Genomic DNA, 27,563 nt, shown 5'->3' on the forward strand with positions numbered 1-27,563 from the left:
ATCATACTCTAATTCCACTGATTTCAAAACTTGATCCTCCAGAAAATGGAGAGCAACACTTATGCAGCTCCACTACACAAAAACATATTTAAAAGCCACGTTTGACAGGATTACCAACACAGACTGACAAGCTCAAATTTGCCTTCATTATGGCAGACCAATCCGAACTCCTCTCTCGGCATGTCCAGCTCACTCATTATCTCAGCCAATCATGGCTAGTGGGAAGGTTGCTAACTTTTTCTGTGGCTTAATAACCAACAAGGCTCGTAATTTAACCATTTTATTCGTATTTACAAATGGCATACAAGTTTGTTATTAAGGCATATGAAAGTTCATATGTTCGAGAAGGCATTTCTTCCCAAAAATATTTTTCACGTTCAAACGGCTCTTCTGTGAAGTCGTGACTTGCGACATATGCCAAGTTTCCTGAATCGGGTCACAAATGACTGTCCCACTAAGCATAAACCAGATGGGATGGTGTATCGCTGCAGAATTCTGTGGTAGCCAGGCTGATTAAGTGTGCTTTGAATTCTAAATAAATTACAGACAGTGTCACCAGCAAGCACCCCCACATCATCACACCTCCTCCTCCGTGTTTCATGGTGAGGACCACACATGCGGCGATCATCCGTTCACCTACTCTGCATCTCACAAAGACACGACGGTAGGAACCAAAAATCTCAAATTTGGACTCGTCAGACAAAAGGACAGAATTCCACTGGTGTAATGTCCATTGCTCGTGTTTCTTGGCCCAAGCAAGTATCTTATTATTATTGGTGTCCTTTAGTAGAGTCATGGTTACACCTGTCACCAGAGAGCAGCAGAGACTGTCCTAGAGACATTAACGACACTCAGGTGTTTCCTATTTACTCATTATGATTTCCCTGTTAAAAGAGGTGTGTTTTCTGTTGTCCTTTTCTGAAGCTTGAATTATGTGCCATGTGCGTTTGTCTCCTGAGTGAGTTTTCGAGACTTAGTGTTTGTTGTTTTGCCAGTGTTACTGTGATCCTTCTGCTACCGTTTCTCAGTAAAGTATTATGTTTATCCTTAACCGCTGATTCCTTGTCTGGTCTCTTCTCTGCACTTGGGTCCAACCTCACCATGTCACAGCAAGCTTCAGCCAACAACATGGACCCAGCAGAGATCACCCAGATCAAGAATGTTGAAACACACCAAGGAGCACTGCTCAGGCAGCAGCAAGAACAACTCTTCCATATATCAGAGTCCTTCCGGGCACTCCCCCCAACCACAGTCCAACCCAGGAGGAGCCAATGCCCACGTCTCATCATCCAGTGCTACAGGCGTCACAGTAGTTCCTCCAGGGACCCTGCACCGGGAACCTAAGATTCCTGCCCCCGAGCGGTATGACGGCCACCCAGGAGGATGCAAGGTGTTTCTCACCCAGTGCTCTCTGGTGTTCGAGGTACAGTGCTCCTCGTTCACACCGATCGGGCCATGATCGTCTACATAATCTCTCTACTCTCGGGCAAGGCCCTAGCGTGGGCAACGGTGGTGTGGGAAGAGCAGCCACCATCCTGCAGCTCCATATTAGCCTTCACTGCCGAGCTGCGACGAGTCTTCGACCACACAGTCTGCGGATGAGAAGCGGCCAGCCAAGGGGCCAGACCAGTGGCTGACTTCGCCATTGAGTTCTGAACCCTCGCTGCGGAGAGTGGAGGATGAACTGGCCTCATCAAGGATGAATTGGCCTCTCAGGAACTGGGAGATGACCTTGAGTCCCTGAATACGCTGGAAATCAGGATTGACTACCGCCTCAGAGAGCTTGAGACAGAGCTTTTTTGACACCACCCCAAATTTCCGGTATCCTGAGCACCCCAGGATACCGGGAACGTCTGAGCCCCAGGAGCGTGACCGGTGCTAGCTCCTGGGGAGGCAGAGGTCTCGGCCATCTCCGTGCTACATGCCCAGAGCTAATGGGAAATGCCAGGGCTAGCCAGGACAAGGGAAGAACCTGACGAGCTGTGCAGTTACCTCCCGGCAACCCAGTCACCGTCTGTCACTACCTGCAATCCTCCACTGGGACAACCGTCAGCACCAGATTCAAGCCTTTGTGGACTCCAGGGGCCGCAGATAATTTCATTGATCAACACTTCACCAGAGAATTACAAATCCGCTGCGTGAAATCCCTCTGCAGATTCAAGCCCACGATGGATGCCTCATTGGTTCCGGCCAGGTGGAATATCAGACCAAGCCCATTCTACTGCATGTTGGGGTGAATCACTCAGACTCTTAGTTTTTTGATCATGTCTCACGAGAACCCTCTTATCCTATGGTACCTCTGGCTAGTGCTACATAACCCACTGTTCTCCTGGTCCATGGGACACCTACTGGACTGGGGTAAGAACTGCCAGACCAAATGTCTAAGACCACCACATAGAGCCTCACCACGTCCCCCAGCATCCATTGAAGACCAAGAATTTTCTGCTCTCCCCTGAATACTTCGACCTCTGGGAGACCTTCAGTATGAGGCAAGCCGCCACCATCCCTCCTCATCATCCATACGACTGCACCATAGACCCATACAAGCCTCCACCCCTCCCCGGGCCATCTTTACTCCCCCAACATCCCCAGCTGGTGCAAGTTTCTTTTTTGTGGGAAAGAAGGATGGAGGTCTGCGTCCCTGCATCGACTACCGAGGGCTGAACAGGATCACGATTAAGAATCGTTAACCCCTACCGCTGATGTCTGCCACCTTGGAGCTGGCCCAGGGGGTCCAATTCTTTACCAAACTGGACCTCAACAATGCTGGTAATCTGGGGGGAATCAGGGAGGGAGATGAATGGAAAACTGCCTTTAACACTCCTAGTGGCCACTGAGTATTTAGTCATGCCATTCGGATTATCGAACTCACTGGTAGTCTTCCAAGCATTGGTCAATGACACTCTTAGTGATATGTTGAATCGGTTCATCTTTGTTTACCTCGACAACATCCTGATCTTCTCCAAGACCCTTCCAGAACACATCCTGCATGTCCACCAAGTCTGAGACGCCTCCTGAAGAGTCAACTATACGTCAAGATTGAGAAGTGTAAATTCTATGTATCCCAAGTCTCTTTCCTGGGCCACATTATCTCTACCGCCGATATCCAAATAGACCCTGTTAAGGTTAGCACGGTCACTGACTGGCCCCATCCCGCCTCACTCAAACACGTCCAGCGGTAGAGGTGGATGCCTCGGACACTGCAGCAGGGTCGGTCCTTTCACAGCGGAACAAGGGGGACAACAGAATGCACCCATGTGCCTTTCTTTCCAAGTAGTTCTCGCCAGCAGAACATAACTACAATGTAGTCAACCGGAAGCTCTTGGCAGTCAAGTGGGCCTTTGAGAGGTGGAGACACTGGTTAGACAGGGAACCTCATCCTTTTGTGATCTGGATGGTCCATAAGAAGTTGGTCTCCATTCAAGAAGCCAGGAAGATGAACGCTCGGAATGCTGGGTGGGGTCTGTTTTTTAACAGGTTCAACTTCACTCTAGCCTATCGCCCGGGATCCAAGAATCAGAAAGCAGATACCCTGTCCCACCAACATGATGTCTCATAATCCCCAGCTCCCGCATTGTGGCTCCCATGTTATTGAGTATAGAGACCAGAGAACCTGACCCCGGCGGGGGTCCCAGTAACTGGCTTTATGTTCCGTGATCAGCCCATTCCCGAGTGCTAAAATGGGGACACTCCTCTAAATTAAATTGGCATAATCGGACAGGGGTTAATCGGACATCTGGAGTTCCTGAGGCTGAATTTCTGGTGGCCCAACATGATTGAGGATGTAATGTCCTTTGTTGTGGCCTGTTCCACCTGTGCCCAAAACAAGTCCTCACAACAGCGACCATCTGGGTTTCTCCAACCTCTGCACATCTCCAGCTGGCACTGGATCCCACCTGTCCGTAGACTTTATCACAGAGTTACCTCCATCCTAGGGCGTACCATTATCCTGGTGGTTGTTGTTCTGTTCTCTAAGGCAGCCCATTTCATTATCTTACCCAAGTTGCCCCCAGCGACGGAGACCGCTGATCTCATGATTACCCATGTCTTTTGACTACATGGACTTCCCCAGGACATTGTCTTGTCTGGGCGGAGTATGCTCACAACACACTGCTACACCCGCAGTTCGAGTGTCAGTTTGGCTTCACCCCCCTGTTTCCTGAGCAAGAGAATGATGCAGGGGTGCCATCAGCTAAGGCGTTCATTCGACAATGGCGCTGCACCAGGATCAGAGCGCGAACCTCCTTGCTCTGCTCATCTGCCTGACACCAACACCAGGCAAACCGACACTGAAGGCCTCTTCGGCTCCTCCGACTGGGTCTATGAGTGTGGATGTCCACCCGTGATCTTCCCACCTGCGGAAGCTTGCTCTACGCTACCTATGACCATTCAAGATCCTGAGTCGCATCAACTCTGTCACCTATTGTCTCCAGCTTCCCAGGTCTATGAGGGTCTGTCCAGCCTTCCATGTCTCCCGTCTCAAGCTGGTAGGGACCAGTCCCTTCTCTCCCCCCACACCTGCCCCTCCGCCCCCTTGACTTGTCGATGGTCGACCGTCCTACACTTTCCGGCATCTGTTGGAGGCTCATCGGGTACCTGGTGGACTGGGAGGGCTATGGCCCCGAGGAGCGGGCGTGCGTGTCCGCCCGGGACATCCTGGATCCAGGACTTGTTCGGGACTTCAACCAACTATGTGGTTGTTGCCCTGGCTCCACGGCTGGAGCCGCTCCTAGAAGCGGGGGTACTGTCACGGTTCCACCTGTTACCAGAGACAGTCGTAGAGACAATAACAACACTCAGGTGTGTCCTATGTACTCATTATGATTTCCCCTTTAAGAGAGGTGTGTTTTATGTTGTCGTGTGCCTCATGTGCCAAGTGCCTTTGTCTCATGAGTGAGTTTTCGAGACTTAGTGTTTGTTGTTTTCCTAGTGTTACTGTGATCCTTCTGCTACCGTTTCTCAGTAAAGTATTATGGTTATCCTTAACTGCTGATTCCTCATCTGGTCTCTTCTCTGCACCTGGGTCCAACCTCACCGTGACACAAGTAATGGTTTCTTTGCAGCAATTTGACTATCAAACCCTGATTCACACAGTCTCCTCTGAACAGTTGATGTTGAGATATGTTTGTCACTTGAACTCTGTGAAGCATTTACTTGCTCTGCAATCTGAGGTGCAGTTAATTGCTGATTTCTGAGGCTAGTAACTCTATTGAACTTATCCGTCACGGCCGTCGAAAGAAGTGGACCAATGTGCGTGGTGAGCGTACATTTCTCTTTTTATTTAAAATGTCGCCAACAAAACAAGAAATGCAAAACAACCGTGACGGTTAATGGTCTAAGTTCCATAAACAAAGATAACTACCCACACTGAAATGAGGGAAAAAGGGCTACCTAAGTATGATTCCCAATCAGAGACAACGATGATAGACAGCTGTCCCTGATTGAGAACCATACCCGGCCAAAACATAGAAATAAAGGAACATAGAAAACGAAACATAGAATGCCCACCCCACATCACACCCTGACCTAACCAAATAGAGAAATAAAACGGCTCTCTAAGGTCAGGGTGTGACAGGATCCTCTGCAGCAAAGGTAACTCTGGGTCTTCCTTTCCTGTGGCGGTCCTCATGAGAGCCAGTTTCATCATAGCGCTTGATGGCTTTTGCAACTAAACTTTAAAAGTTCTTGACATTTTCCGGATTGACTGACCTAATGTAATGATGGACTGTCATTTCTCTTTGCTTATTTGAGCTGTTCTTGCCATAATATGGACTTGGTGTTTTTCCAAATAGGGCTATCTTCTGTATACTACCCATATCTTGTCACAACACAACTGATTGGCTCAAATGCATTAAGAAGGAAAGAAATTCCACAAATTAACTTGTATTAAGGCACATCTGTTAATTTAAATGCATTCCAGGTGACTACCTCATGAAGCTGGTTGAGAGAATGCCAAGAGTTTGCAAAGCTGTCATCAAGGCAAAGGGTGGCTACTTTGAGGAATCTGAAATATATAATATAACACTTTTTTTGGTTACTACATGATCCCATATATGCTATTTCGTGGTTTTGATGTCTTCACTATTATTATTATACAATGTAGAAAATAGTGAAATAAAGAAAAATCCTTGAATGAGTAGGTGTGTCCAAACTTGACTGGTAGACTATATATTGTATATACACTACATTATCAAAAGTACACCGAACATCTCATTCCAAAGTCATGTAAATTAATATGAGGTTGGTTCCCCCTTTGCTGCTATAACAGCCTCTACTCTTCTAGGAAGGCTTTCCACTAGATGTTGCAACATTGCTTCAGGGACATCTATTCAGCGATGAGCAGTAGTGAGGTTGTGCACTGATGTTGGGCGATTAGGCCTGGCTCGAAGTCTGCGTTCCAATTCATCCTAAAGGTGTTCGATGGGGTTGAGGTCAGGGCTCTGTGCAGGCCAGTCAAGTTCTTCCACACCCATCTCGACAAACCATTTCTGTGTGGACCTCACTTTGTGTACGGGGGGAATGTCGTGCTGAAACAGGAAAGGGCCTTCCCCAAACTGTTGCTACAAAGTTGAAGTACAGAATGGTCTAAAATGTAATTGTATCCTGTAGCGTTAAGACTTCATTTCACTGGAACTAATGAAAACCATGAAAAACAGCCTCATACCATATTTTCCTCCACCACTTTACAGTTGGCACTATGCATTCGGGCAGGTAGAGTCCTCCAGGCACCCGCCAAACCCAGATTCGTCCTTCGTACTGCCAGATGGTAAAGCATGATTCATCACTCCAGAGAACGTGTTTCCTCTGCTCCAGAGTCCTATGGCAGCAAGCTTTACACCACTCCAGCCGACGCTTGGCATTGTGCATGCTGATGTGCATGCTGGCATTGTGCAGGCTGCTCGGCAATGGCAACCCATTTCATGAAGCTCACGACAAACAATTATTGTGCTGACTTTGCTTCCAGAGCCAGGTTGCGACCAAGTAAAGACGATTTTTACGCACTACCCACTTCAGCCCTCAGCGATCCTGTTCTGTGAGCTTGTGTGGCCTATCACGTCGCAGTCTGAGCCGTTGTTCCCCCTAGACGTTTCCAATTCACATTAACAGCACTTACTGAAATAGCCGAATCCATTCGTTTGATTTGAGTATCCACATACTTTTGTGTATATATAGCATATATATGTGTGCGTGTCTATTATTGTGATACATATTTGATTCATTATTGTGTCCATTGTTTTCAGTCTAATACGGTTAATAGCTCAGACCAACATGCCTTAGAGATGGGTCACAGTCGGTCTTTTCCAAGAATGATTAATCAGATCTGTTCCAGTAAAATGGCCATAACATTGTTTGTTAAAGTTTGCTTAACAAATTGGATATCTCTTTAAAATGTATTCTGTTCCATTCTGTTACTCTTGTTTGTAAGGTTAGTTGCAGCCGGCTATGTCTGGAGACTGGGGAGACCCACCAGACGTTGAAAGTGGCTGTCTAGATTATCTACAACGAATTGAATAACACTTTGATTGTTATTTATCACATTTTCAAATTTCCATTTTTTTTTGTAGTTTATAGGTCTGTGTTGTCTGGCCCAGGAGGTTATTGCAACAAGGTCCCAAAAGCTGAGCGATACTCTGAGGTTTTATATTACATACAGCATCTCCCTTTAATCAGATTACAGGATATTCTAACCCTAATCTGGACATAGGTTTTTAGTTGTTTGCTTGATAGCCACATCATACAAGGGTAACACTATTAGCCTGAAACCAGCAATGTTATTCTATATGTGAATGACTTGATATAGGCATATGGTGTAGTCATTTTTGCATGAATGTAAATGTCCCCTGGTCTTTAGGGTGCCTTTGCCTGGCCTCTACCTCTCTCTGATCTTCTCTCTGAGTGATAAGGGAGTCATATCTGTGTCTCGTCTCTCCGTCTTCCTTCACTACCCCTCCACACCGCCCCATCCCATCTCCTCCCTTCCCTACCTCCCTCCTCCTTCTCCTCCCTCTCTCATCAGTGCTCTCTCAGACAGTGCCGGCTGGAGTCTCGGTAAACTGGGCGTTTCATCCCATTCGCTCATTATCGCTAAGCCTTCATTGCCAATAATAAAGATTTCTCGTGCTGCTCCACTTTTGAATTTAGAGGAAATTACATTGAACAACAGGGAGCCCATGGCTCTAAATGTTTAATTAGAGTTGATAAACACAAGGGGATCAATCACGACTAGCAAAAAGGGGCTGAGAGAGGGGCTGTGAGATAAAAAGAGAGAAATGGGAGAACGAGAGTGGGAGGAGAGAGAGGAGTAGAGAGAGAGAGAGAGAGAGGAGAGAGAGAGAGAGAGAGAGAGAGAGAGAGAGAGAGAGAGAGAGAGAGAGAGAGAGAGAGAGAGAGAGAGAGAGAGAGAGAGAGAGAGAGAGAGAGAGAGAGAGTTACTGTATATAAGTTACTGTATATAGTTGCAGTGTTCTTTCTCTCTTTCACCAGTAGCATACAGCTGTAGTGACGTTGAGATACTTCTGCCATCCACTGTGGACATTAAAATGCAGCTGCCTTATAGACTCAGACTCTTATAATAAAGAGTGTAAAGAGATGTTGGAAAGGAAAGGATAAAGGGATACAAGGCCAGATGGAACCCAATCTGCAGCAAATGATAAAACTGCATGCAGGGAAGTCAGTTGAGGAACTAGATAAAGAGTGTTGGACAGAAAGTAACAGAGAGGAAGAAGGTATTTGCATTTTAAAGATACTTGTACCTGTATTGGCTTGAAACACTTACATTACATCTCCAACATCCAACATATTCATATGGCAGAGAGAAAGGAAGGTGAGAAAGTACCTAAGAAAGTTGGAAGGAGCAGAGCAGGTCTAGGATGGAAATACTTGTTACAGCCGGTAGACAGAAAGGCAGACAGGCAAGCTGCTGTAGTATATTGCAGGGTGGATGGCACACAGACATGCAGACAGGCAGGAAGACAGAGCGAGCAGGCAGACAGGCAGACAGGCAGACAGGCAGACAGACAGACAGACAGACAGACAGACAGACAGACAGACAGACAGACAGACAGACAGACAGAGTTGTGGAGATGGCTGGCTGTGTAATCCTCCAGGGTGCCATGTTTCTGTCAGCCATCATCTGGGTGAGTCACAGCTGTGTTCCGGTAAGATGCCGTCACATGCACTCTCTCTCACCGACATCACCGTGATTCACCGTGCCTCACAGTCGCAGCATCAATTAGGAGAGAGGTTATACCATGGCCCACAAAATCATGTTCACACTATCGTGCCGAACCTAACCATACAATACTGTATTGGCTCAAATGTCTTCTCCTCAGTCGACTCAGTAGTGTGAAAATGGTATAAGACTCAAACGGACACTGATGTGAAGAGTCTAGCAAGATACAAGCAGGGAGGGACAATATGTGCAGGTAAAATAAACTGTATAGCTGGATTACACATGGCTGTACTCTGAGCAGGTATTAGTCCACAGACAGTTAATACTGATCAAATGATCAAATCAAGTACAGTGGATGACATAATGATGTCAAATTAGGTCATTGTGATTTGAATGTTGTGTCTGCACAATCTGCCTGCAAGGTGGAGAAAGAGGACAAGTTAGATAGGTTTGCATTCCAAATGGCACCCTATTCCCTACATAGTGCACTACTTATGCGCCCTGGTCAAAAGTAGTGCACTATATAGGGAACAGGGTGCCATTTGGGCCACAGACAAGGAGATGTGAACTCAGATCAGTTCAAATGCAGAAGCTGCCGTACTGTTCAGTGTCTCATTTCAAGTGGATAGAGCAGCTATTGACATTTCTTTGGCATGCTTAGGTAGGCTACCTCCAGGGAATTGACTGCACAACCAAACCCAACAGTAGGCCGAAATTTAGTTGGGTGATATGGGGTGACATGTGAAATGCCATATGTACAGTCGTGGCCAAAAGTTTTGAGAATGACACAAATATTAATTTTCACAAAGTCTGCTGCCTCAGTTTGTATGATGTCAATTTGCATATACTTCGGAATGTTATGAAGAGAGATCAGATGAATTTCAATTAATTGGAAAGTCCCTCTTTGCCATGCAAATGAGCTGAATCCCCAAAAAACATTTCCACTGCATTTCAGCCCTGCCACAAAAGGACAAGCTGACATCATGCCAGTGATTCTCTCGTTAACACAGGTATGAGTGTTGATGAGAACAAGGCTGGAGATCACTCTGTCATGCTGATTGAGTTTGAATAACAGACTGGAAGCTTCAAAAGGAGGGTGGTGCTTGGAATCATTGTTCTTGTGTCAACCATGGCTACCTGCAAGGAAACACATGCCATCATCATTGAGTTGCATAAAAAGGGCTTCACAGGCAAGGATATTGCTGCCAGTAAGATTGCACCTAAATCAACCATTTATCGGATCATCAAGAACTTCAAGGAGAGCGGTTCAATTGTTGTGAAGAAGGTTCCAGGGCATCCAAGAAAGTCCAGCAAGCGCCAGCCCCGTCTCCTAAAGTTGATTCAGCTGTGGGATCGGAGCACCACCAGTACAGAGCCTGCTCAGGAATGGCAGCAGTCAGGTGTGAGTGCATCTACACGCACAGTGAGGCAAAGACTTTTGTAGGATGGCCTGGTGTCAAGAAGGGCAGCAAAGAAGCCACTTATCTTCAGGAAAAACATCAGGGACAGAATGATATTCTGCAAAAGGTAAGGGGATTGGACTGCTGAGGACTGGGGTAAAGTCACTTTCTCTGATGAATTCCCTTTCCTATTGTTTGGGGAATCCGGAAAAAAAGCTTGTCCGGAGAAGACAAAGTGAGCGCTACTATCAGTCCTGTGTCATGCCAACAGTAAAGCATACTGAGACCATTCATGTGTGGGGTTACTCACAATTTTGCATAAGAACACAGCCATGAATAAAGAATGGTACCAACACATCCTCCGAGAGCAACCTCTCCCAACCATCCAGGAACAGTTTGGTGATGAACAATGCCTTTTCCAGCATGATGGAGCACCTTGCCATAAGGCAAAAGTGATAACTAAGTGGCTCGGGGAACAAAACATTGATATTTTGGGTCAATGGCCAGGAAACTCCACAGACCTTAATCCCATTGAGAACGTGTGGTCAATCCTCAGAGGCAGGCGGACAAACAAAACCCTACAAATTCTGACAAACTCCAAGCATTGATTATGCAAGAATGGTCTGCCATTCAGTTAGGATGTGGCCCAGAAGTTAATTGACAGCATGCCAGGGCGGATTGCAGAGGTCTTGAAAAAGAAGGGTCAACACTGCAAATATTGACTCTTTGCATCAACTTCATGTAATTGTTAATAAAAGGCTTTGACACTTATGAAATGCTTGCAATTATACTTCAGTAATTCCATTGTAAAAATCTGACAAAAATATCTAAAGACACTGAAGCAGCAAACTTTGTGGAAATTCATATTTGTGTCATTCTCAAAAGTTTTGGCCACGACTGTATGTACATTTCATAAAAGTACATAAGCATTTCAAGACTGCCATTCAGTTTGTGCTCAGCTGCCATTTCACTTATTTCAATCTGAATACGAGGGGATAGTTTCATGTTTTCGACATATTTTGGAAATGTTTAAGACATATTTTAGATGTTGATTTCCTTCCAGAAAGCCTCTGATCACGCTTTGCTTGGCGACATCGTATCATGTCACCCAACCGCCGGCACATATCAAAGATGCGTCAAGAAATTGGTTGCAACTCCATTTTCTTCCTCTTCCTGCGCTATTGATAACTGAACGTTCATGGGTATGAACATGACAAGTAAATGTGCCATCAAATAATAAGCCAGAAATCATGCAGTCAAGGCAAACATTTTTTTTTAACAAAAAATAAGAAATGAAAGAATGACAGGGTCTGTGACAGTTAATTAACTCTAGTGTTAAGCAATCAGAGCCAATGAGTGAGGTTGAGTTTTCTGTTATTTCATCTTCATTGACAGACTCCTGAATCCAGTTGACAACTGAGTCACTAAGTACAACCATACAAAGAAGCTTCACAAGTTCCAGCCAGAGTTAGAGTTACACCCTTGCACGTCCCAAATGGAACACTATTCTCTATATAGTGCACTACTTTTTATGGACTCTGGTCAAACGTAGTGCACTAAATAAGGTTGTGGTGCCATTTGGGACGTACACCTCTCTATCTACAACATGGAGTTGGCAGAGCTCATTTCTTGCTTGTCCGTCTTAAGGAAATGTCACCCTGGTTTCTGGGTTTCACACAGTATGATAGCTGACAAGTCTGGCTCCAGTACTGCAGTAATGAGCCATGGAGAGAGTGACGACACAATGCAGATTGCAGACTCTGACTGGGTGATGCAGCTCTTTGCAATGGTTAGTTAGCTCAATTTGATGGTTTACCTTGGTTGACCTTTTCAAAATGCCTAAACAACTTTTTTTGTAAGCAGAATTCTAGCAATAATATTCAATGACAACCATACAATAGTAATGCATGCCAATCAAGGCAATATATTCTCACTCTGGCTAAGCCATGCATTAGAAGATATTTACATCCCACATATGTGCCTATGCATATATGAAAACCCTACACACACACACTCATGCACATGTACAGTATCTACAGAACCATTACACACATCTTTGCATGGATGCTCAAACATACACACACACACACACACACACACACACACACACACACACACACACACACACACACACACACACACACACACACACACACACACACACACACACACACACACACACACACACACACACACACAGCATGCCATTGTGGTTGACCTCACCCTGACACAAATCTTGATTAGCACATTCACTCAGACAACATCTCATCCAGACAGAGAGAAAATATAGCATCAATCAGAGAAGGGCCTTCTACAGGCCAAGTTGAGACTGTAAAAATGGCAGAATGATTAGGAAATGCATGCGTATGTTTCCTCAGTGGTGTGCCTCATTTTACAATGATACTATATTCTCTATGCTGGATCCGAGCACTTGGCTGGAACACAGTACGCACACGCACGCATGCAAACACACACAATACATCTTCTGCTGTGGCGGCTGGCTCTCTAAGTATGGCGTCAGGTTGGAGCCTTTTATATGGCTGATGATTTATGACTATTATCGCCCCAGCGACACCAGAGTTACGACATGTCTGAGGCAGCGGGACTTATGGCAGCTGGCAGGGGTCAATCCATGGGTCAATTGATGGACAGTAGACGCAAATAATATGGAACAATCCTGTATGCTTAAAGTTCTCTGGACATAAATATCTGGTGACACGTCATAATTCTTCTTTGTCAGTATTGACAGACGGAACCGGGGGATGAGATTGGTTGGCTCGCCCTGACGACCGTCACTGGGCGCTGTCAGACAACACGACTGATAGGTTACAACGCCAGACAGAGACATTTTGAAGGAAAGATTCTACTCGATTCTTGAGGTTTTATTTGACGTACCTGAGAGGTAAAAAATTGAAAAATAGAATGGATTCTTTGACACAGATTCACCATGGGAATTCTAAACTGAGTCAAATAAAAGCAATATTTCTCTGTATTTGGTGTGAGGTTTTCGTCCGTCTTCCCTATTAAAAGCCTTCATATTCTTTGTAATCTAATCAAGAGGGAGGAGTGTCTCCCAGTCTCTTTTCATAACTCGCAAATCATTTGCATGAGAGAGCGACCAATTTACATTCCTAATTTGTGTGTGTGTGTGTTTGTGAAAAAACATTTTCTCCTGGTTCTACTTGATAGTGGTAGAAGAAACAAAGGACTGTCTCTCTCCAACTACTACTCGAGGTGAGTACACCCTCTTCTATGTATTGCTGGCTTCCTGCTACAACTGTGTGCTGAGGTCTAATGTCGATCTATGGCACCAGATGTGCCGTGACTTAATTGAGCTCTCCTTCTACAGATCAAAGGTCAGAGGGAGATGCAGCCCAAATGGCACCATATTCTCTACAAAGTGCACTACTTTTGGTCCTGGTCAAAAGTAATGCAATACAGAGTGTTCTGGAAGTATTCAGACCCCTTCCCTTTTTCCACATTTTGTTACGTTACAGCCTTATTCTAAAATGGAATAAATAAATGTGTTTAGCCATTAATGTACACACAACTCCCCATAATGACAAATTGAAAACAGGTTTTTAAATTTGTTTACAAATGTATGAAACATAAAAAACATAAATACCTTATTTACATAAGTATTCAGACCCTTTGCTATGAGACTCAAAATTTGAGCTCAAGTGCATCCAGTTTCCATTGATCATCCTTGAGATGTTTCTACAACTTGACTGGAGTCCACCTGTGGTAAATTCCATTGATTGGACATGATTTTGAAAGGCCCACACCTGTCTATATAAGGTCCCACAGTTGACAGCGCATGTCAGATCAAAAACCAAACCATGAGGTTGAAGGAATTGTCCGTCGAGCTCCGAGACAGGATTGTGTCGAGGCACAGATCTGGGGAAGGGTACCAGAATATTTCTGCTGCATTGAAGGTCCCCAAGAATACAGTGGCCTCCATCATTCTTAAATAGAAGAAGTTTGGAACCACCAAGACTCTTCCTCGAGCTGGTTGCCCGGCCAAACTGAGGAATCAGGGAGAAGGGCCTTGGTCAGGGAGGTGACCAAGAACCAGATGGTCACTCTGACAGAGCTCCAGAGTTCATCTCTGGAGATAGGAGAACCTTCCAGAAGGACAACCATCTCTGCAGCACTCCACCAATCAGGCCTTTATGGTAGAGTGGCCAGACGGAAGCCACTCTTCTGTAAAAGGCACATGACAGCCCACATGGAGTTTGCCAAAAGACACCTAAAGGCCTCTCAGGCCATGAGAAACAAGATTCTCAGGTCTGATGAAACCAAGATTGAACACTTTGGCCTGAATGCCAAGCGTCACATCTGGAGGAAACCAGTCAGTGCTCCTCGCCTGGCCAACAACATCCCTACGGTGAAGCATGATGGTGGCAGCATCATGCTGTGGGGATGTTTTTCAGCAGCAGGGACTGGGAGACTAGTCAGGATCGAGGGAAAGAAGAACGGAGCAAAGTACAGAGAGATCCTTGATGAAAACCTGCTCTAGAGCACTCAGGACCTCAGACTGGGGCGAAGGTTAATCTTCCAACAGGACAACGGTCCTAAGCACACAGCCAAGACAACGCAGGAAAGGCTTCGGGACAAGTCTCTGAATGTCCTTGAGTGGTCAAGCCAGAGCCCTGACTTTTACCCAATCTAATAGCTGTGCAGCGACGCTCCCCATCCAACCTGACACAGCTTGAGAGGATCTGCAGAGAAGAATGGGAGAAACTCCCCAAATACAGGTGTGCCACGCTTGTAGCATCATACCCAAGAAGACTCAAGGCTGTAATCACTGCCAAAGTATCTTCAACAAAGTAATGAGTAAAGAGTCTGAATACTTCTGTACATGTGAAATTTCAGTTATAGAACCCTGTTATTGCTTTGTCATTATAGGGTATTGTGTGTAGATGAGGGAAATTGTGTTCGATGAGGGAAACAAACAATTCAATCCATTTTAGAATAAGGCCGTAACGTAACAAAATCTGGAAGAAATGAAGTAGTCTGAATACTGTGCCATTTGGGATGCACAAATAGAGCGCAGTGCATGAGTGCGTTGATGTTGCTATGCAGGATATTGCCGTACCCAGTGTTTTGTTGCCATGAGGCTTTTGCACTGGTATCTGTGGGGTAATATCATGTAGACCTATCTGTCTAGTGTGTTATCATACTCACTGCCTACTGCAGGCCCAATACTCACCTGCAGCATTGGTAAATGTTCTAAGTGTCTGTTTTCAAATGTGTGCATTTTCTCTTGTTTATTGTTGCCTCTCCCCTCAGCCCTTCGCCTGAGGCGTTCTTTCTCTCTCTCTTTAATAATGCAATGGAATGAATGTAAGGCCATTATGTTGCAGCTGCATTGTGTTTAGCCTTCGCAGCATAGTCTTCTCATCTCTCTGTCCCTTGTGTCCGTTTAAATATGTGGAGCGAAGGCTATGTACCGGACTTGCAATGGTTCAGATGTGTGTGTGTGTGTGTGTGTGTGTGTGTGTGTGTGTGTGTGTGTGTGTGTGTGTGTGTGTGTGTGTGTGTGTGTGTGTGTGTGTGTGTGTGTGTGTGTGTGTGTGTGTGTGTGTGTGTGTGTGTGTGTGTGTGTGTGGACGTGTTTAACTATACTTGTGGGGACCAGAAGTCCCCACAAGACTAGTGAAAAAAAACAATTTGACTAACTGTGTGTGCGTGTGCGTGCGTGTGTGTGTGTGTGTGTGCGCCTGGATGTGTGTGGTGTTTGTATGTGTCCTTTGTAAGTAATTCCAAACCGTTTATCTGTGTCGATACGCATTGGTAGCATTTGTGCTCATGTTGGGTGTTAAATCAAAACACTGCCAAGTCCCTACAGTATGCTTTGCATGAGTAGTGGCAGGCCAGCATCCTTGCATCTAGCATGATCCATGAGGTGAATTAATTGAGTGTATCAAATTTGAATACATAATTTCTAGTCAGGGGATCTGTACAGGTGCTAAAAGTGGTAATGTAACAATTCATACAGTAGTTCATAAGCAAGTAGTAATAGTAATCTGTGAATACAGGTAATCTAGTAATATGTATTATTAATAATATATCAGAGAGACTAAATAGAGATGGACTGACTAATTGTGATAGTAGATGCTGTTGCCTAATGACCGGTGATGTCGTGCTAAAGCAAATAGGTGGGTACTCTGATCGCCATTTCTAACTGCACTCTTAGGGTTCCAAAAGGGTTATTTCGGCTGTCCCCATAAGAGAACCACTTTTGGGTTCCATGTAGAACGCTATGTGGGAAGAGTTCTACATGGAACTCAAAAGGGTTCTTCTTCCTGGAACCAAAAAGTGTTCTTCAAAGGGTTGTCCCCCAGGGACAGCCGAAGAGCCCTTTTTAGGTTTTAGATAGCACCTAACGTTAGTATATATCTTCAACATCATTTTTCAGCAAAAGGTGAGCCCCCTCCACAAAAAAAGTTGGTTAGCTGTGTTTACTTGCATTTACCCTCCACTGCACCACTGCTTTTGACAGTCACTAAATGACCCCCGACATTCCAATCTCAGGGTGTACACTCTAAACACAAGGCCACTGAGTTGGTATACATAGTGGTATTCCTGAACAGTATAGGCTGTGTATGAAAATACACCAAGGTCCTGCAGACTTACCTGTTGTATTGCATCATATAAGTATCTTCCTAATCGATGAAGAACAGTCCATTTCAATTACCTCAACTCGAGCAAACAAGGGGTTCAGTTCAACAACAGAGAGCAGGATTTAACCCCTTACATTCCCCCAGTATACCCATACACACTCGCATTAATTGAGACCTTGTTTAAAAAAAAGTGCCTTATGGATTTTTTTGTGTGGACGTGAGGCGACACGTTTTGCGGAGAAGAGACTTGGCCTTTAATCTGAATGATTATGTGACTTGCTCATTCCACCCTGAACCATCTCAAAAGTCACTCCTACCTCAAACCTTCTCCTTCCTTCTGTCTATGCCCTCACCATCTCTCTCCTTCTCTCTCTCTCTCTCGCTCTCTGCCCCCCTCTCCTTTCCACTCCTTACTTTTCCAGTAGGAGAGGAAGCTTTCTGCATGCCTTTTCTTTGTCTCGGTTTGTGTGCTGTTTGTTTGTCTCCCTGAATGGCTTTGCCTCGTAAAGAATTATTTGTTATTCAGCTCTAATGTGTCATTCTGAATGCCTTCAGAATGAAACATCCTTTCAGAGAACAACGAGCAGAGCCTGGTGCTGCTGGGTCTGTGATGCGAGACCCACAGGGATCAATAGGGGGCAGTAAAGAGCTGTGCTCTGAGTGGAACTCTGCCCATTTCATTCTTTTGTCTGCTTTGTATCAGAATCATACTAGAAGATAATGCTTATATAATTTTTCCACATATCTTTAAGATTGGTGAACATGTTTTAGCCTCACACAAATAGTTTTTGTAGAGTTAGGCTAAAGCTTGTGTGTTTGTTTGTGTGTGACATTTACTTAAGGGGAATTCATCGAAATTAAGACCCCGGATCTGAATTTTTTAATTTACTCAGCTAAGACTGAAGGTTCGGTGTATAATATAACAATAATTTATATGTGCCACTGATTTTCAAAACAGTGAATATTACACTGAGAATGATTAGATAATTTAAATCAATGGGAAAGCTTTAAGTACATGAAAAGTTGTCTTTGAGAGAATATTAAGAACAGTGTCACATCAAAAGTACTTTTCCATTGATCAGCCTGAGTGTTTACAGATCTTATCTTTGATCACCAGGGAATCATCTCTGATCAGACAATTACCAAGAAAAAAAATCCCTCTTCAAATCATTTTGGGCCCTCGTAATTGAAATTCAAAAGGCAGCCCCATTGCGGGAAGTTAAAAGGCTTGTTGGCGTTAAGACAACCTTACATCAGTCTGAAAGAAATGAGGTGTGTTTGTCTTTTCTCTCCTTTATTCCAAGGAAATGCATTGGGCTTCTGGTCTCTCTCTGTCTCCCCCCTCTCTCTCTCTCTCTGTCTTTTCTCCCCTGTCCCCCCTCTCTCTCTCTTTGTCTTTTCTCCCCTGTCCCCCCTCTCTCTGTCTCCCCCCTCTCTCTGTCTTCCCCCTCTCTCTCTCTCTGTCTTTTCTCCCCTGTCCCCCCTCTCTCTCTCTCATAAGATCGAACGACTCGTCATCACACTGAGGACGTCTCTAATACTTTCCTTTCCTCTTCAACGGAGGACAGTAACACACATTTGACTTATCTCCCCAGAAGGAAATCAAATGAGAATCTTTACAACTCAGAGAGAAATGACCTTATTTTCATCCCTCTCTTTTTTTAATATCAAACAACACATGCTGGTGATCAGGGAAGGAGAAGGAAAGAACATAGTACATAGAACCATTTTCATGATGGTATTTTCTTCAGCTCATTGTACTAACAGCGGTCCCCGGGGGGTTACATGGCCCCTCGTGCACCCCCTACCCCCGTTTGGGAACCAGTCAACGTGGGGCCCATAGAGCGTGCAGCATGTCAGATGTCCCTCAATTAATCCACCATTAGGTGCCTGAGATCCGCGACCCACCACGACTTACTGCCTGCCTCCTGGAACCATATGTGAAGCTCAAATCTAATTATTCTCTCCTTTCCCTTCCTCTGAGCAGGAGAGAGGATCCAATGTCAATCCACAGACTTGTAGCTGTGGGTTTGCTGCGATTTCTCCCCTCTCTCTATCTCCCTCCTCCTTTCTCTCCCTCTCTAACCCCACCTCTCCTTCCACTCCCTCCTCTTTCTACCTCTCTCTCTCCTCCTTTCTCTCTCACACACTCACATCACACCACTCGTCTCTCCTCTCTCTGTCACTCTCTCTCCCATCCCTCTCTCTTTCCCATCTCTCTCTCTCTCTCTGTCTCTCTCTGCCTCTCGCTCTCTAGCTGTAAGTTCATTCGCTGTGGCGAGCAACAACTGTGCAAAGAGGAGGTTTGATCCTGTTGTTGAGCATCATCCCTCCCTGAGATGCTGCTGCTGCTGATGCTGCTGCTACTGCAGCCTCATCCACCTGCACAACTCCATGGCTGGCTGGCTGGCTGGCTGGCTGACTGACTGGCTGACACGTTAGGCGCTACTGCTACACGCTGGGACTGCGAGGGGGCTGCCTGCGCATGGGGAACACCTGCCTGTGAACAAACGCTGCTGGTCGATGCGCAGGCTGCTAACCCCATTGCAATCCCCCGCTCTCCACTGTGGACAACACAAAAACAAGGTGATATACCTTACAATCACGGCATGTCTTCTCTGAGGCAGGGGATCAGACACCAGCCTGGCTAGTAGCTCTGTGGAAGGCTGTGCCTGGACCAACACTCACAGGGTAAGAGCTTCAACACAAGTGGATATGCCACAATTCCCTCTTCTTCTTTTTTCATCCCAAAAAGAAGTAAAAATTGTGATCAATTTTTATTTTCTTGTTTTTTTTGTTGGTGCAGACATGTTTTTTTCTCTCTGCTGTATACTGACCAACAGTGTACAAAATTGATGTACATACAAAAGGAGTTTGGTGTTCATTTTTCTTGGTGTTTGTTTTTTGTGTGCTTTGTCGTCCCGTTGTGTGTATTGGTGTGTTTGACTGTCTGGTGGCTTTCTTTTTTTCATTGGATTCGTCTCGTGTGGTGTGAGGTATTACCATATTCATGGGACTCCCGCAATTAAATTGCAATCAGAAAAAGGGTCCAGCAAGTAAGGGGGGTTTCATCTGGCGGAGGCACGAGGCAAGAGCCTCTCAGACCGAAGAGGACGGGGAGGAGGGAGGTGTGGAGGAGTGAGGAAGAGAATACAGATTCATCCAGAGATACTCCGGCCGACCACAGCAGAAAAAAATAATCTGCACAGATTCTCACTCTTCTTCTCCCTCTGTTCTCCTACTCATCTTTTCATCTCTGCCTGCAACGTATGGTGGTCTAAGTACAGGGGTATACATCTGTGAGTATTGAACTAAATCAGCTCAAAAATGTGATTCAAGCCAAAGATACCTAGTAGAACTTTGAATAATGTGTGAAAAAAAAGCACAGAATATCCATCTGTTAGTGAAAATGTATCTTAGAACTATTCTTTGATGAGCATCTTTTCTACGTAAAGAAACTCTTGGTTCGAGTTTCTATAGGTGAATCAATGATCCTGGTAAGTTTATTCTGTGTATATTTAAGATGGGTGGAAACACCCATAGGGTTGGAGGGTGGATTGATGGGGGTGGATGGATGGGGTTATCCACCCGGATATGGGCTTGTGTGTGGGGGGAGGGTGGGGTACAAAGGCTAGTGTGTGGGGGGTATGTCCCAGCTCTCAACAGCACAGGGGGGGGGGGGGTCTTTCAGGCTGCTTTAGAGACCAGAGAGAAGTGGTCCAGCCTAAGAGGAGAGAGGGGATGCTGGAGAGCTGCTATTGTTGTGCCCCGTGCCTCAGCTTCCTAGTCTAACTGCTGGGTAGAAGAGAGAACGAGAGACACTGACGGATAAGCACCTCTCTTTTTTGTTCTGTCTTTTATTCTTTCTTTCATTCTTTCTTTCTCTGTCTGTTTGTCTCCATCACCCTGTTTTCCTCAGTGTGGGGGCGAAATTGTGGTTTAGGTAAGCTGAACAAATTGCTGCATGGTTTTCACTGTGTCATCCTGTTAGTTTTGACCAGGATTTATTTTGTCTTGGAATAGTAGCTATAGCTGTAGGGTGATTTAGCTAAGTACTGTAGAGTGATTTCCCAATTTCAGTTTTTTTTCTTTTCTATCTTTTTAGGGCGTTTTCTTTCAGGTCCAACCAAGAGTGGATTGTAATGATCTATTTTTTTTTTATCTTCAAATTGGTTGCTTTGATTATTTCAGTGGTTAACTGTCTAAATGCTTTCCTTTTTCCATCGTTAGTTCTGGTATGGATTTCATCCTGGCTGTCATGCATAATGTAATTGTCAGACATACACGTTTTTAAGGATTGAACGGTGAAGTCGGGAATAACAGTTTCTTAATATATATCTGGAGGTTGTGGAGATGCAGATGAAGTCTTTTTCTTTTACAAAACGATTAATGAAGTAATTGTAGATCTTGAATCAATTATTATAATTTTTTTTTTTACATCGAATCCATGGAATGATTTTGGATAGACTTAGTTGGAGCCTGCTATTTGCATTCATGTGAGCAAATCAATTAGAGTCGGTTGGAATGAAATTGCTTTGACTTATCATACATTATTTATGTCTTCATAGCGGCATTTAATTATTACTTTAATTTGGAAAATTATCTTCAAAAATTCAGGGCCTTTGTTGAATTAACACTTCACAATAACACACCTCACATTTTATATCAACAACACATTTCAAAATGTATTTTATTCAGAATAATTTAAAGAACGATATTATTTCGATTCTGGCAAATTTGTGCAGATGACATTTTCCATTACAAAGATTTAATTAAATGTATTATATTAAATATAGGAATAGTAGGTGTATGTTTTGGAATAAAATCTCAAGCGACCCCTGTTGTCTCTGTTAGTCTGACATTCAGGACAAAATAATTTTCAAATAGTCCATGTTTTATACCTGCCTCCTGGCATTCTCTCGGTTTGTTTGATTTGACCAGATTCTGTAGGAGGAGGGGGTTGGGTTGACCGTAGGATGTTAATGGAATGTACTAGTCTATGGTATTATGGATGGTTTAAAAGGCCATGGGTGGTTGTGGTTGTGACCCTTAACCTCTACATCTCTGTGTTTCCAGGAGGTTTCATTATGTGTGGATATGCTGGTGTGGGGTGAGAGCAAAAGAGAGAGAGAGCAGGACAGGGCTAAAATGGGCATCTCTTCCTCCTTATGGATCGCTCCTGGAGGACAGGACCACCAGCACTTCCAAGGAGGGCAGGGCTTCAGACCACCTCTGGCCCAGGTAAGAGCATGCTGAGGGGGCAAGCGTCCCCACACACCACCCCTTTACCTCTCCTGTCTTATGGAGCTCCATTTATTTGACCACTGGCGTGTGTGAGAGAGAGAGATGCAGACCCTTGGAAGAGAAGATAGTTTACACCACTTTGTTCTTGTGGCTATGGATTGAACAATGCACTGTGTTGTTAATTTCTATTTGCAGAAAAACCTTTGAATGGGCCTTGTGTTGTGCTTCAAGGCGTCTTCAATCAATGATGTTGATACAGCGTCTTTCTCTGTGTTGCTTGCCATTGGGATCGACTGAGGAATTTGATGATGCGGTCACGCTTGCTTGCGATTCCCATTATTGCCTCTCTGTGTTTAAGATTCTCTTCGGTGACGGGTATTCTTGGGTGTATAATACGGATCACGTTGTTATTGCTTAAGAATACGCGTAGTCGAGGAGAGTCCTCTTCTTCTTCTTCGTCTGTCTTCGTCTGCAGCTGAGGACTATTGATCAGATCGAAGCAGCTCAAAGTGCACCCTTACCTGTTTCCTTTTAATACTGAGGAGTTGGCACACCGAAACACAAACCGTAGAGACTGACTGACATCCAGGCCCATTTATCAAGCAAGGAGACAGAGCACTGCCGGCTGCCTATCTGTTTCAGTGATGATTGTGCTGTCCAGTCTTGAGATAGTGTCGACCAACCACTCTCGTCTGCAGTTTTTTTTTATATTTAACCGCCCCCCTCCCCACCCTTTTTCATAATTGTTTATACTGTGTTGTTGTCGTTTTGTCACAAATGTTTCAGATGTCACATGTTTATTTGACCATTATCATGTCCAGTATATGAAAGTGTATTTGCATATATTCATGCTGCATTATGTATTTGTGTTGTGTGGTAGATATGCTACAGTGAGTGTGTATTTCATAGGCTTCTGATACAACCGGATAGTGTTGTTGTGCAGTTATAGCAGAGGTTAGACTGCATGGCCCTGGTCCTCTCTCATGCAAATCTCTCGAGTCTATTTATTATCAGTCGTCCAGACCAAGCACTCTTTTCCTCCTTCTCCTTTTTTTATGCAAATTGATTTTGAAATGACATTTATCGCGTTGGGTTTTCCACACGAAAGAGCTGCCACACCGGAGCCCAGACAACAAAATGTCCACCGCTCTAGCGAGAGCTCAATTTATGCATTGGAGGAGAGTGGGTCTCGATAACAATTACCACAGGCTCAAATAGACCATAACTGGGTTTTCCATGTTATCATATGTATGTTATATGCCATGAATATGTATCAGTCAGTCCCCCTGGTCGGATGCAGGGTGCATTCTGAACCCTAACACCCATGTAAAATCCATTTAAACACCATTATAGAAACTACTTAACTTATAGAGCCTCACTCAAGATTCCCCTCCAGAATTTTTTTTTCATGTCTATTAAATGTCATAAAAAAATAAATGTATGGTATTTAATATTCAAAAGGTTTTAGTTTTTTTTTTTTTACAAGCATTCTTTGTCTTTTAAGAATAATGAAAAAATCAACAGCTAAACAACTGGTCTATCATACAAATTAATTAAACTAGCTGTACTAATACCATTTCAAATATTTAAATGAATACAATTATATGTTAACTGCTTGGCTCGCTTGATAAGAAAGAAACACCAGAAGCTTGGTTGACCCCATATTTCACCACTATGGAAACTACATATCTGATAAAGATCATATCAGAATGTACTTTGGATATCACCTTCTGTATTGGATCTAAATTATTTCCGAGGGGGGTTAGACATACGTCTAATTTGTTGTGCTTCAATGAATCTCTGTATTTTCTGTTTTGAAACAAACCAGGCCCTTGCTGCTCAACCATTCTTTACCTAACCATGTGGTGTGGTCCTGATCCATTCAGCTGCTGAACCATTCTTTACCTAACCATGATCACGTGGTGTAGTCCTGATCAATTCAGCTGCTGAACCATTCTTTACCTAACCATGATCACGTGGTGTAGTCCTGATCAATTCAGCTGCTGAAACATTCTTTACCTAACCATGATCACGTGGTGTGGTCCTGATCCATTCAGCTGCTGAACCATTCTTTACCTAACCATGATCACGTGGTGTGGTCCTGATCAATTCAGCTGCTGAACCATTCTTTACCTAACCATGATCACGTGGTGTGGTCCTGATCAATTCAGCTGCTGAACCATTCTTTACCTAACCATGATCACGTGGTGTGGTCCTGATCAATTCAGCTGCTGAACCATTCGTTGCCTATGCCTGCTTTTTGGATTTTCTCTTGTCACGTTTACATTACATTACTAGTAGACAATGTCAATTATCCCGATAGACAGTAAGAATGTCAGAGCCAATAGTCAAATGTCTAGATTCAGTGAATTGAGCATGACATGTATTGCACACATCTTATTTTACAAGAATAGTATTATAAATGGATCCCTTTATATTCTAGCAATGTTCTGCTCTCCTACAAAGTATACTTTGCACACAAATTTGACGTTTATACATCTTTAAGTACGACTACATTTGTTATTATAACTAATGTATTAACATCCTTTAAATTCACTAAATATGTTACAGTAATATACATTGGAAATCCAATGACATTACATCCAATCGCTATCTGATAGTTTGCATGATTTCCTCTTTCATTTAGGTGTGTTTCATTCAGAGCGTATCATTATTTTAGTGATAAAATGTATTACACAAACACAGCTGCAATGTAAACGACAATGCCAATGACCCATGTATTGTAAAAGTGCCTTATTCTATAAATAAAATTTCACAAAAGATACACAACATTGTTCATGTACATTCTTGACATCACATCAACCCAGGGCTGTCTTGCAGTCCTTCAGACAGAGCCCATCTCTGCTCCCTGTTCAGTGATAGCTGATCTATTGTTGGCTGCTATTCTGTTTAGATCCTCTTATCACCAGTCACCAGATTACCTTATTACATCCTATTTCATTTCTGCCCCCAGCCGCAGGGCATCTTAGTATGTTTTATCTGTTGTAATCCTGTTAAAGCAGGGTAACTGGAGTACACACCTTACATTAGAGCCAAACGCGTAATGCTTTCTAGGGCCCTAACCAGTACACACCTTACATTAGAGCCAAACGCGTAATGCTTTCTAGGGCCCTAACCAGTACACACCTTACACTAGGGCCAAACGCTTAATGCTTTCTAGGGCTCTAACCGGTACACACCTTACACTAGGGCCAAACGCTTCATTCTTTCTAGGGCTCTAACCAGTACACACCTTACACTAGGGCCAAACGCTTAATGCTTTCTAGGGCTCTAACCGGTACACACCTTACACTAGGGCCAAACGCTTAATGCTTTCTAGGGCTCTAACCAGTACACACCTTACACTAGGGCCAAACGCTTAATGCTTTCTAGGGCTCTAACCGGTACACACCTTACACTAGGGCCAAACGCTTAATGCTTTCTAGGGCTCTAACCGGTAATGCACACCTTACACTAGGGCCAAACGCTTAATGCTTTCTAGGGCTCTAACCGGTACACACCTTACACTAGGGCCAAACGCTTAATGCTTTCTAGGGCTCTAACCGGTACACACCTTACACTAGGGCCAAACGCTTAATGCTTTCTAGGGCTCTAACCGGTACACACCTTACACTAGGGCCAAACGCTTAATGCTTTCTAGGGCTCTAACCGGTACACACCTTACACTAGGGCCAAACGCTTAATGCTTTCTAGGGCTCTAACCGGTACACACCTTACACTAGGGCCAAACGCTTAATGCTTTCTAGGGCTCTAACCGGTACACACCTTACACTAGGGCCAAATGCTTCATTCTTTCTAGGGCTCTAACCAGTACACACCTTACACTAGGGCCAAACGCTTAATGCTTTCTAGGGCTCTAACCGGTACACACCTTACACTAGGGCCAAACGCTTCATTCTTTCTAGGGCTCTAACCAGTACACACCTTACACTAGGGCCAAACGCTTAATGCTTTCTAGGGCTCTAACCAGTACACACCTTACACTAGGGCCAAACGCTTAATGCTTTCTAGGGCTCTAACCAGTACACACCTTACACTAGGGCCAAACGCTTAATGCTTTCTAGGGCTCTAACCAGTACACACCTTACACTAGGGCCAAACGCTTAATGCTTTCTAGGGCTCTAACCAGTACACACCTTCCCAGAAAGGGAATGGGGCCAAACATTTAATTATTTCTAGGGCCCTAACAATCTTACATGCGAAATACCCAAAGATAGATTTGATGGTATGATCAGGGATGTATTGTATTATAATCAGGGATGTATTGTATTATGGTCAGGGATGTATTATATTGTGGTCAGGGATGTATTATATTATGGTCAGGGATGTATTATATTATGGTCAGGGATGTATTATATTATGATCAGGGATTTATTGTATTATGATCAGGGATATATTGTATTATGATCAGGGATTTATTGTATTATGATCAGGGATTTATTGTATTATGATCAGGGATTTATTGTATTATGATCAGGGATGTATTGTATTATGATCAGGGATTTATTGTATTATGATCAGGGATATATTGTATTATGATCAGGGATTTATTGTATTATGATCAGGGATTTATTGTATTATGATCAGGGATTTATTGTATTATGATCAGGGATTTATTGTATTATGATCAGGGATTTATTGTATTATGATCAGGGATTTATTGTATTATGATCAGGGATTTATTGTATTATGATCAGGGATGTATTGTATTATGATCAGGGATTTATTGTATTATGATCAGGGATATATTGTATTATGATCAGGGATTTATTGTATTAGGATCAGGGATTTATTGTATTATGATCAGGGATATATTATATTATGATCAGGGATGTATTATATTATGATCAGGGATTTATTGTATTATGATCAGGGATGTATTATATTATGATCAGGGATGTATTGTTTTATGATCAGCATGTATTAAATTATGATCAGGGATGTATTATATTATGATCAGGGATGCGTTATATTACGGTAAGGGATGTATTGTACGGCAGGGTAGCCTAGTGGTTAGAGCGTTGGACTAGTAACTGAAAGGTTTGCAAGTTCGAATCCCCAAGGTACAAATCTGTCATTCTGCCCCTGAACAGGCAGTTA

The 27,563-nt window shown here is 43.9% G+C and overlaps 2 long non-coding RNA genes across 6 annotated transcripts; one reads left to right on the forward strand and one right to left on the reverse strand.

The window, feature by feature from the left end:
• The first annotated feature begins 19,395 nt into the window (after positions 1-19,395).
• Positions 19,396-24,198, forward strand: LOC127912836 (uncharacterized). Its single transcript, XR_008083577.1, has 3 exons — positions 19,396-19,889; positions 22,275-22,439; positions 22,638-24,198. It is a non-coding gene; the product is annotated as an uncharacterized LOC127912836 (long non-coding RNA).
• A 6-nt stretch (positions 24,199-24,204) lies between these two features.
• Positions 24,205-26,679, reverse strand: LOC127912835 (uncharacterized). 5 transcript variants are annotated; one of them, XR_008083576.1, is made up of 3 exons: positions 26,282-26,679; positions 25,911-25,963; positions 24,205-25,748 (listed from the first exon to the last, which is right to left on the reverse strand). It is a non-coding gene; the product is annotated as an uncharacterized LOC127912835 (long non-coding RNA). The 5 variants fall into 5 exon arrangements; XR_008083575.1 differs by having other exon boundaries at positions 24,205-25,854; positions 25,911-26,122; XR_008083574.1 differs by having other exon boundaries at positions 24,205-25,854; positions 25,911-26,175.
• Positions 26,680-27,563: the final 884 nt, after the last annotated feature.

Source organism: Oncorhynchus keta, chromosome 28 (assembly GCF_023373465.1).
Source record: "Oncorhynchus keta strain PuntledgeMale-10-30-2019 chromosome 28, Oket_V2, whole genome shotgun sequence".
In the NCBI taxonomy this organism is placed as follows: domain Eukaryota; kingdom Metazoa; phylum Chordata; class Actinopteri; order Salmoniformes; family Salmonidae; genus Oncorhynchus; species Oncorhynchus keta.